Here is an 11,182-nt window from a genome sequence, read left to right as displayed (position 1 = left end):
ATCCCCTTCCCTACCCCACCCCCTGCCCTATCACTTTCTGCCTCCCTACCCCATGTTTCTCTCTTTCCATCCATCCATCCATCCATCCATCCATCCATCCATCTCCCTCCCTTCCCCTGCCCCCTGCCCTACCTATCTCTTTCCCCCCCACTCCCCTACTACCCTTTCTACCCCCCATCCCTATCTCACACCCCTCAATCCTGAGCCAATGACAGGTTGGGGCGGGCGGGCCTCTTTATGCTAATACGGGTGGCGCTGCTCCATTCTCCGTTCTGAGGTGAGCACCGACCGCTATTTACAGACGGTGCCGTGGCTGGGAGACTGTGGCTGGGCTTGTTAGTGTGTGTCTGGATGCTTGTTGCTTTGGTAAGTGTAATGGGCTGTTCTGGGAGCCGCTGTCTTGGACCAGTTCTCCTGCTCTTTTCTCTCTCTTTCCCGTTTTCTCCGGCTCTTTAGTCGCTCCCAAAATGGCGGCGGCTGCGGCCCATCCCCGCCCGAGGTCCGGGGGGGAGGTTGCAGCTCTGAGAATCGGGGCGGCAGCGGGATAACCTGGCTTTCTGAGCCCGGATAGACCCAGGGGACCTGCCCATCTCTATCTCCACCTTATTTCCCCCATCGGCCTGGACCCCCTTTCTCGCCCCGGCTCGCTCTAACCCCGTTCGTTCCCCGCCCGCCTGACGCCGTTGGTACGGTCCGGCTCGGGCTGGATCACTGCACCTCCGGGTCGGTCCGGGGGGTGTAGTTGGGAGGTGTAGGGGCTGGTTTGAAGGGAATCAGGCTCCGAGTTCGTGCACACAGTCACCTTTAGGCCGTCCCAAGATACCGCGCCGATAGCCGCAGCCTTGGCTGTCAGCCCTCACCCCCACCCCCAAACGCGCTCCGGGCCTGCACCAACCCTGGCGGCCTCGACTATTTCCTGAATCCCCACCGGCAGAGGAAGGTGGATTAGTCCTATTCTGACCGTTGGGTGCGGAATGGAGGGTGATCTAGAGGGAAGGAGGGATCCACTGTGGGGATCGGTCGTCCATTGCGGCGATCGGAGACTGTGGGGATTGGAGAGTTCGGGGATCCAGTGCCGGATCCTTTATGTGTTTGTGTTGGAGGTTGTGGTGTCGGGCGAGAGTTCCAGTGAGGCGATCTGCGGGTGAAATCCAGTGAGGGGAGGGGACTTGGAGATGGGAACTGGTAAGAGATCCAGTGTCGGGTGTGAATAGGGGCTGGCTGGGGAGATGGGAACTGGTAAGAGATCCAGTGTCGGGTGTGAATAGGGGCTGGCTGGGGAGATGGGAACTGGTAAGAGATCCAGTGTGGGGTGTGAATGGGGGCTGGCTGGGGAGATGGGAACTGGTAAGAGATCCAGTGTGGGGTGTGAATGGGGGCTGGCTGGGGAGATGGGAACTGGTAAGAGATCCAGTGTGGGGTGTGAATGGGGGCTGGCTGGGGAGATGGGAACTGGTAAGAGATCCAGTGTGGGGTGTGAATGGGGGCTGGCTGGGGAGATGGGAACTGGTAAGAGATCCAGTGTGGGGTGTGAATGGGGGCTGGCTGGGGAGATGGGAACTGGTAAGAGATCCAGTGTGGGGTGTGAATGGGGGCTCCAGAGGGGTTTTGGTGATAGTGGAAGAGCCTGTCAGTGGGAATGGTATACAGTATGTTGGGATGGAGGTCGGAGTGTTACTGATTAGGGAATGGGCGTTCCAGTAAACGGATTGTTTGAACATCTGGGACGGCACGGTGGCTCGGTGGTTAGCTCTGCAGCCTCACAGCACCAGGGACCCGGATTCCATTCCTGCCTCGGGCGACTGTCTGTGCGGAGTTTGCACATTCTCCCCGTGTCTGTGTGGGTTTCCCCTCGGTGCTCCGGTTTCTTCCTACAGTCCAAAGATGTGCAAGTTAGGTGAATTGGCCATGCTAAATTGCCCGTAGTGTTCAGGGGTGTGTGGGTTATAGGGGGATGGGTCTGGGTGGGATTTTTCAAGGGGCAGTGTGGACTTGTTGGGCCAAAGGGCCAGTTTCCACACTGTCGGGAATCTAATCTAATCTTGCTGGTTCAGAGAAAATGATGTTACCGTCATTTGGCACAGAAGCAGGCCCTTCAGCTCTCCAAATCTATGTTGACAAATAGCAAACCACACCTGCCCCATTAACCTGCACTTGGTCCACACGATATACCTGGACTTTAAGGAGTACAAGACAAGTGCAGGGTCAGTGATGCTCGGATGATTGATAATGACTTGCCGCTCTACTTGAGCACCACCATTCAATCTCTGCAGTATCAAAGTACTCATCTGTCATCTAGTACTTGATGAACACAAATGTTCTTGAACTAAACACTGGGGAAACTGGACGCAATTTTTCTCTTGTGGCCTCACCCAATTCTGCTTGCTGCCACTGTCTTGCCTTAAACTGCACAGTTGGCGATTTGAATTTGTAGTTGACCCCGTGGTCATGTTTCAATATCATGCCTGCAGTATCACCAAGAAGGACAACATCCACTTCAGTTTCTGAACTCACCAATTGCTCACTGACCAATATTCGCAACTGGTCCAGCAATGCCTTGATTTTGAAATTCTTCTTTGTGTTTTCAAATCTGTCCATGCTTGGCTCCTCCCTATTCCTGTCAAGTCCACCAATTCTCCATTCCCACATATCATGTACATCATTGATTTTAACCGCTCTGGCTTTGGAAGCCATGCTTTCAGTTTCTTCAAAGCTAATCTCTGGAGTTCTCTTCTAAAGCTTTCCACCTTTTTCTTCCTTGTTCCGTAAGATACTTAATAACATCTGCCTTATTGATCAATCTTTTGTGATCAGCATTAACGTCTCCTGTTTTGTAAAACGTTCAATAATGTTCTTGTGAAATGTATTGGGATGGTGATATGTCAGTGGAAGTTGTTGGGATAGCAGTTATAATTTTCTGAATTGGCTACTGAGTGTTTGCAGTCATTCTAGAGGATTCTTGTGTGTATGAACTCCGAATTACTGTTTTTCTATTGGTAGAAAATTTAGACGCAACTCACTGATGTCATGTGATATCTGTGGTGATCTCTGGTTTCCAGTCCTAGTTACCTACTACTTTGTTTATTGCCGTGGAAAATTATTGCAAAGTTGCATTACACTTGAGCTCCGCATACCATGAAGGAGCTCACTTGAAACTAACCCTAATGATTGTCAAATATGAATTCGCTGTGTGATGTCATTGGTGTTGATCTGGGTAATTTTGTGATTTTTCCCCAGGTATCTTTTTTATTTGTAGTCCCCTAACCGCTGCCCAGATTTAGGATAGATTGTGGATTGAACCTGGAAATAGTTGGCCTCTGTTGCTCATCTCTGCGAGTTGGTACCTTTTTTGTCAATGAAGTTTCAGGATAAATCATGGAGACATCATGCTGAAGCTATCTAGAGAGAGTAAATGTGCCAGAAGATCATCGTCTTGTGTGGAGCTGAGAGACAATTTACATGAGTAGTACTAGTAGTGGTTTATTGGCCTCCTAACAGAAGTAATCTCGTATGACAAGGTATAAATCAGGAAATCAGAAGTGCATGTAACAAGGTTAATACAACTATATTGGTGACTAGGTAAATCTTGAGATGAATTCCCAAATATTTATAAAATGCTTCCTCAACATACTGTTCTAGAAAACCAACTTGAGAGCAGGCTATTTTACATCAGGTATCATCCGTTGAGGGGGGGAAAAAAGCTAAATCTTAAACCTTGTAACAAATGATCGATGGAAAAGTTATGAGAATATTTTAGAATTTTACGTTAAAGTTGAAAGGGATATCTTTGAATTGGAAACTAGTGCCTTCCAAAGAAGGGAAAGTTGCCAGGAGTAGATTAGGAAACTGCTTTAAAAGATGTGACGGCAGTAACAAGCATTTAAAGAGCTAATGCATAGTCTACAATAAATTTGTATTCATGGCTCGAAGATTTTCATGAAGAGATCTTCTGTCTGTGATATTTGTCGCATTAATGTCTATGTTCCTGTCATTAATTCTAGCCTGAATCCCACTGAACTTGCTGAACTCCATTCTGTGATATGACACCCAACTTTATTGGATGTGCTGATAATGTTGGTGCTTTTGTTGCTTGGCATACTTGCAGAGGCTGAATACTATCTCTTAAACATGTCCTCCTATCACTGCCTGGACCATATCCCCTCTACTGAACAACAAACTGTTGTTTCCAGGGATGATCCTTTATCTAATTTCCTCTGGAGATCTCCCCTCCACAGTTTCACACCTGTCCAAGCCAGCACAGATTGCTTCCACCACCTCCTCAAAATTGACAAACAGGACTGCCCTGGTCAATCTGGGGTCATCAGTAAGGAGAAGGTCCTGGGAAAGTTGAAAGGTCTGAAGGTAGAGAAATCAATCAGATGAGATGGACTATACCTCATAGTTCTGAAGGACGTTTAAGAAGATTGTAGGGGCATTGATGGTGATGTTTTGAGAATCACTGGAGTCAGGGAGGGACCCAGAGGACTATCAAATGGCTAATGTAACATCCCTGTTTAAGAGAGGACTGAGGAAGAAGATGAGAAACTACAGGTCAGTTGGCCTGACCTTAGTCATTGGTAAGTTTTTTTAGAGTCCATTATTAAGAATGAAATTGCAGAGTACTTGGAAGTGTATGGTAAAATAAGTTGAATCAGCATGGCTTCACCAAGGGGTGGTTATGCCTGATAATCTGTTAGAATTCTTTGAGGATGTACTGAAGAGGATTGATGACAATGGTGGATGTGATCTGTTTGGACTTCAGTAAAGCTTTCGACAAGGTTTCGCATAGTAGCAAGGTTATATCATGTGGAATACAAGGAGAACTAGCTGTTTGGGTACAGAACTGGATTGAAGGTAGAAACCAAGGGCGGTGGTGGAGGAGGGTTGCTTTTCAGACTGGAGGCCTGTGACTAGCGGTGTGCCATAAGGATTGGTGCTGGGTCCACTGCCTTTTGTCATTGATGTAAATGGTTTGGATGTGAATATAGGAGATATGGTTAGTAAGTTTGCAAATGATACCAAAATTGAAGGTGTAGTGGACAGCAAAAAAGATTACCTAAGTATAATGGGACCTTGATTAGATGGGCGGATGGGCAGATAAAATTTAATTTAGATAAATATGAAGTGCTGCAATTTTGGAAAAGCAAATCAGGGCAGGAGTTATATACTTAATGGTAAGGTCCTGGGGAGTGTTGCTGAACAAAGAGACCTCGGACTATGGGGTTCATAGTTACTTGAAAGTGGAGTTGCAGGTAGATAGGATAGTGGAAGAGGTGTTTGGCATCCTTGCCTTTATTGGTTAGTGCACTGAGTGTAGGAGTTGGAATATCATGTTGCACCTGAACAGGACATTGCTTCGGCTACTTTTGGAATACAGCATTCAATTTTGGTATCCCTTCTATAGGAAGGATGTTGTGAAACGTGAAAGGGTTCAGAAAAGCTTTGAGGATGTTGGCAGGATTTGGAGAGTTTGAGTGAAAGGGAGAGGCTGAATAGGTTGGGGCTATTTTCCTTGGAGCATAAGAGGTAGAGGGCTGACCTTTATAGAGGTTCACAAGATCATGATTGGCATGGATAGGGTGAAGGTCTTTTCGCCAGGTTGGGGGAGTGCATTTCAAAAGAAGGGCCTAGGCCTGAAACATCAGCCTTCCTGCTCCTCTGCTGCTTGGCTTGCTGTGTTCATCCAGCTCTACACCCTGTTATCTCTGGAGTTGGGTCCACAACTATTCATGTTATATATTAATGATCTAGAACTAAGGGCATTGTTGTTAGGTTTGCAGATGGTATAAAGCTACATGGAGGGACAGGTAGTGTAGTGGACAGACAGAGGTTGCAGAAGGACTTGAGCATGCTAAGCGAAAGGGCAAAGAGTTTGCCGATGGAATACAATGTGGGAAAGTGTGACGTTGTGCACTTTAGTACGAAGAGTAGAAGCATAAATTATCTTCTATGGAAAAGGCTTTGGAAATCTGAAGCACAGAGACGTGAGTCCTGCTTTAGGATTGCCTTAGGGTTAACATGTAGGCTCAGTTAGCATTTAAGAAGCCAATTGCAATGTTAGCATTAGTTTCGAGTGGGTTAGAAGCAAAAGCAGAGATGTACTGCTGAGGCTGTATAAGGTTGCGCCAAGACCACATTTGGAATATTGCGAGCAGTTTTGGGGCCCAGATCTATGGAAGGATGGTGTGGGGGGGTCAGGTGATGGGAGTGGTGTCCAGAGGACGTTTACAAGAATGATCCCAGGCATCAAGGGCTTGTCGTAATGAGGAGCAGTTCAGGACTCTGGGTCTGTGCTCAGTGAAGTTTAGAAGGACGACCAAGATCTGATTGAAATGTAGAGAATGCTGAGAGGCCTGAATGGAGTGGATGTGGAGAAGATGTTTCCACTCGTAGGAGAGACTAGGACCTGGAGACACAGCCTGAGGGTGAAGGAATGCCCCTTTAAAGCCAAGATGAGGAGGAATTTCTTCTGCCAGAGGGTGGTTTAATCTGTGGAACTCATTGCTGCAGAGGGCTGTGAGGCCAAGTCATTCAATGTATTTAAGCCAAAGATAGGTTCTTAATTAGTAAAGGGATCAAGGGTTATGGGGGATAAAGCAGGAGAATGGATTTGAGAATCAGTTTTGATTCCAAATTCTATCCTCTGCTTTCCCATGATGTTTCCCTTCTTTGATTTTCACTGTTTCCATTTCTGGGGATAGCTTGTTCACTTTGTTAGCAAGGCCCATTTCACTTGCTTTTGCACTCTGTGTTATCTGTCCCTCTGAGAACATTGTTAGACTCCCCTTGTTCAACCCAGCAGTATACACATTTAAGGGAATCATTTTCTGTCTATAGTTTGCTCACATGCTAATATTTCTGTGCTGGGCCTGCTACAAGATCAATGTAAGCTGAAGAAATGACATTCATTTTATACACCATAAGGACTTAACATTTGATTTCAACAACTACAGAACTATAGGGCTGGCATGACGACTCAATGGTTAGCATTGCTGCCTGACAGTGCTAGGGACCTGGGTTGAATTTCAGTCCCATGCGTGCAGGCTAGATGGGTTAGCCATGGTAAATCCGAGATTACCGAAGTGGAGGGGGCTGAGTCTGGGTGTGATGCCCATTTTAGGGTCGGTGTGGATTTGCAGGTCTTCCTGCACTGCAGTGATTCTTACAGGTTGACATGGTTGCTCAGTGTTTAGCACTGCTGCCTCACAGCACCAGGGACCTGGGTTTGTTTCCAGCCTTGGGTGACTGTCTGTGTGGAGTTTGTACGTACTCCTATGTCTGTGTGAGTTTCCTCTGGGTGCTCCAGTTTCCTTCCATTGTCCAAAGAAATGCAGGTTAGGTGGGTTGGCCATGCTCAGTTGCCCGCTGTCTCTAGGGTGGGAAATGCAGGGATAGGATAGGGGTTGGGTCTGGATTGAATGCTTGTCGGAGGGTCATTGTGGACTTGATTAGCCAAATGGCCTGTTTCCACACTGTAGGGATTCTGTGATTTTTATGACCTTAACACGTATCCTCGATTTTTGTTTCCTTTCCCCAGTCATACCTAGTTTGTGTGTCATTTGTTTGGCAAGGCCCACTTTCCTCTTTTCACACTTGTAATTTTTATCGATCTTCTCTCTCAATCTCTCCTTTACCACCACTGGCACTCGTTTTGTGTTTAGCTCTGGAAACCTTTACCAACTGTTCGACTCACTCCTCCTCCTACCTCTTTCAACTGTATTTTTTTTAAAAAAAACATGATTTTCCAGCCCTTTTAAATTCTGAACCTGTGCAATTTCAGACTTGGGACATTAACTCTATTTCTCTGTTTCCAAATGCTGCTAGAAATGCAGAGTTGATTTCCAGCATTTTCTGTTTTTGTAAGAGAAAGAAATTTGTGTTAGATCAAAGGAAAAGGATTATAAAGTTAGCAGTAATGTTGTAAGCCTGAGGATTGTTAGTATTTTAGTAAACTAGTGACAAGTAAAGAAATTTTTAAAATCTTCAACACATAAATAAAAAGGACAAGACAGCTGAATAAAGTGAAACTAAAAGACTGCAGTTACTAGACAACTGAAATTGAAAAATGCTGGAGAAACCCACCAGGTCTGGTGTTTTGAGTGGAGCGAGAGAAGCCACGAATGTTTCAAGATCGGTATTACATCTTCAGAGCACGAAGATAAGCAAAGACACGTTGCAGGCTGAGTATTCATGATGGGAATGAGCAAATGGCAGAAAAAAAAATGAAATGAATATTTTCTTTTCACAAAGGAAAATAGAAAAACCCTCCCAGGTGTTCGCGAGAGAATGAGGAACTGAAAGGAATTAATAAAAGTATTAGTACTGGAGAAATTTTGATGAGACTGAAATTTGATAGACCTTTTGGATCTGACAAACTACATCATAGAGTACAAAGAACAAAGAAAGTTACAGCACAGGAACAGGCCCTTCGGCCCTCCAAGCCTGTGCCGATCAAGATCCTCTGCCTAACCTGTCATGCATTTTCTAATGGTCTGTGTCCATTTGCTCCCTGCCCATCCATGTACGTGTCCAAATATATCTTAAAAGACGCTAACGTGTCTGCGTCTACCACCTCCGCTGGCAACGCGTTCCAGGCACCCACCACCCTTTGTATAAGAAATTTTCCACACATATCTCCCTTAAACTTTCCTCCTCTCACTTTGAACTCATGACCTCTAGTAATTGAGTCACCCACTCTGGATGGGGAAAAAGCTTTTTGCTATCCACCCTGTCTATACCCCTCATGATTTTGTATCAGGTCCCCCCTTAATCTCCGTTTTTCTAATGAAAATAATCCTAATCTACTCAACCTCTCTTCATAGCTAGCACCCTCCATACCAGGCAACATCCTGGTGAACCTCCTCTGCACCCTCTCCAAAGCATCCACATCCTTTTGGTAATGTGATGACCAGAACTGTACACGGTATTCCAAATGTGGTCGAACCGAAGTCCTATACAACTGTAACATGACCTGCCAACTCTTGTACTCAATACCCCGTCCAATGAAGGAAAGCGTGCCATATGCCTTCTTGACCACCCTATTGACCTGCGTTGTCACTTTCAGGGAACAATGGACCTGAACACCCAGATCTCTCTTCATCAATTTTCCCTAGGACTTTTCCATTTACCGTATAGTTCATCCTTGAATTTGATCGTCTGAAATGCATCACCTCACATTTGCCCAGATTGAACTCCATCTGCCATTTACCTGCCCAGCTCTCCAGTCTATCTAAATTCTGCTGTAATCTCTGACAGTCCCCTTCACCATCTGCTACTCTACCAATCTTAGTGTCATGATTGTAGATTGGAAGAAGTCGCTGGAGAGATAATGGATGTGTTGGTCATTCTCAAAATACTTAAGTTTTGAAAGGTTCCTGCAAATTGCAAGATAGTAAATGTAACTTCACTATTTAAGAAAGAAGGACGACTGAAAATGAGGTGGTACAAATCTGTTAGCCTGATATTCTGCGTGGGGAAACAATGTTAATGGTATAAGGCCTGACAGCTGGGCACTTAGAGAATACTGGTAGGATCGGTCAGAGTCAATAAGGATTGTTGACTCGTTGGCAAATCCATTAATAGTTTTCTGATTGGTGTGGTAGTCTAGATAAGGCGTATTCAGAGAATGTGGTGTGTTTGGATTTTCAGGAGACTTTTTGAGGTCTTGCACAAGAGGTTATAAGCAAAGCTAGAGCACATGGGATTGGGGATAATATACTGTTGTGAATTGTGAATTCATTACAAGACAGAAACCAAAGGCTGTTGTCCGGTTGGTAGGCTGCAACCAGTGCTTGGACCACAGCAGTTCACACTTCGGATCGATGATTGAGATTTAAAGTCCGAGCATTATGTTTCCAAGTTTGCTGATGACATAAATCCAGGTGCAAAACTAAGTTTTTGAGGAGGATGCAAAGAGCCTTCAAGGGAGTTTAGAGAGGCTATATGAATGTTCAAGAACATGGCAGATGGAATATAATATGGAAAATTGTAAGATTACCCACTTTGGCTGAAAGAACAAGTGTTTCTTAAATGGTGAGAGGCTGGGAAATTTTGTCCATTGGAACACAGGTATCCTTGTTCATGAGTCACTAAAAGCTAACATGAAGGTAAATGTAAATGAGCAGCAAACAATTAGAAAAGCAAATAGCATGTTGGTGTTTAGTTTTGAATAGAGGGCGGGGAAATCTAACTTTAGTTGTATAGCGCTTTGGTGAGATTAGATCTGGGATATTGTGTCCCAGTGTTGGTCGCTTCACCATTAATGGCAAAGAAGGTAAACCAGATTAATCCCTTGGGTAATGGGAATCCCTGAAAAGGATATTAAGCAATTTGTGCCTTGAGGGTAGAAGGATATTTCTCCTGGCTGGGGATTCTAGAACTACGTTACACAGTGTTGGAATAAGAGGCAGGGCATTTAGGACTGTTTTTCTTAGAGTAGGAATTCTTTGAAATTCTCTCCCAGAGGCTGTGAAGATCTGGTCACTGAATATGTTCAAGACTGATCGGTAGATTTCTAGATATTAAAGACATAGTGATTTGGGTTTGTTGTAGCAAAATGATAGATTGAATGGCAAAATTGGCTCAAGTTGCTGAACAGCCCACTCCTATTCTTATTTCCTATGCAGGCTTTTCTGTTCTTTCCGCAGAAGTTAATTGCAAGTTTTTATTGAGTTGAATAAAGTACATCTTGCAGCATGTATGTGGTTGTTTGAGATTTGTTGAGGTCACAGGCACACTTCAGAAAGGAACTTTTGACTTTTTCTGATTTTTTTTTTGTGTGTGAGTTCTTTTTTGTTTTAAATATAAATTATTGGCTGAGTAACTGGAATGACCATTGGTTTTCATTCAGTTGGGGATGGCTCTAGTTGTTTCATCAGGTGAAGGCCTAGTTCTTTTATATGGGGTGGTGGGAAAAGGATGCTCCTCATTAATTGCAGGGCCTAATTGGTGCAGTCTGAGAGATTCTACTGTGATAGTTTTACTTACAATTTAACTGCAAAATTACATATTGGTATAATCTGATTTGCAGACAGCTGAATTGGTAATTAAGCCATGTGTCCGACCGTACTACCTAAGGAACCCCTGTGGTGCAGTACTTTTGGACCAGGAGGCCTAGGCTCAAGTTCCATCTGCTTTGGCAGTGTGTAGTAACATACCTGGACAGGTTCAGTGGAAAATATCT

At 44.8% G+C, this 11,182-nt stretch overlaps 1 protein-coding gene across 6 annotated transcripts in view; it reads left to right on the top strand.

The window, feature by feature from the left end:
* The first annotated feature begins 253 nt into the window (after positions 1 to 253).
* Positions 254 to 11,182, top strand: part of prdm10 (PR domain containing 10) — a 202,691-nt gene continuing 191,762 nt past the window's right edge. For 5 of the 6 annotated variants that reach the window (XM_059638988.1, XM_048562397.2, XM_048562394.2 and 2 more), the window contains exon 1: positions 254 to 366. The gene's annotated coding sequence lies outside the window, so the exon portion shown is untranslated. Of the gene's footprint in view, positions 367 to 959; positions 1,186 to 11,182 lie in introns of those variants that run through there. The other variant, XM_059638987.1, reaches the window with a different exon arrangement.

Source organism: Stegostoma tigrinum, chromosome 32, assembly GCF_030684315.1.
Source record: "Stegostoma tigrinum isolate sSteTig4 chromosome 32, sSteTig4.hap1, whole genome shotgun sequence".
NCBI classification, from domain to species: Eukaryota; Metazoa; Chordata; class Chondrichthyes; order Orectolobiformes; family Stegostomatidae; genus Stegostoma; species Stegostoma tigrinum.
Note: the sequence above shows the minus strand (reverse complement) of the source record. Positions and strands in the feature narration are given on the sequence as shown.